The 346-nt window shown below is 44.8% G+C and overlaps 1 long non-coding RNA gene across 1 annotated transcript; it reads right to left on the bottom strand.

Moving 5' to 3' along the window:
• LOC108621952 (uncharacterized) lies at positions 1-346 on the bottom strand. The gene is made up of 3 exons (XR_001916458.1): positions 280-346; positions 116-193; positions 1-30 (listed from the first exon to the last, which is right to left on the bottom strand). It is a non-coding gene; the product is annotated as an uncharacterized LOC108621952 (long non-coding RNA).

The following is a 346-nucleotide window of genomic DNA, read 5'->3' as shown; positions in this document are numbered from 1 at the left end:
GGCTTCCGGGTCGGCATCACGACGGAGTCGCTTTAAAAGAGAGAGAGTTATAATTTTCATAAAATATTAGTAACATTGGTTTTGTTATAACGTAATCGCTCGTTGTTTAACTTACCGGATGGGGTGGTCTTGGTGGAGGGACATAGACCGGTCGGGTGGGTTCAGCTTCCGGGTCGGCATCACGACGGAGTCGCTTTAAAAGAAAATAGAGTTATAGCTTTTCAAAAATAGTTGTAATATCGGTTTTGTTATAACATAATCGCTTGTTGTTTAGCTTACCGGATGGGGTGGTCTTGGTGGAGGAACGTAGACCGGACGACTAGGTTTACCGGGTTCAGCTTCTGGT

This window comes from Ceratina calcarata, unplaced genomic scaffold (genome assembly GCF_001652005.2).
Source record: "Ceratina calcarata isolate Rehan_Ccalc_2016 unplaced genomic scaffold, ASM165200v1 scaffold18913, whole genome shotgun sequence".
Classification (NCBI taxonomy): Eukaryota; Metazoa; Arthropoda; class Insecta; order Hymenoptera; family Apidae; genus Ceratina; species Ceratina calcarata.
Note: the sequence above shows the minus strand (reverse complement) of the source record. Positions and strands in the feature narration are given on the sequence as shown.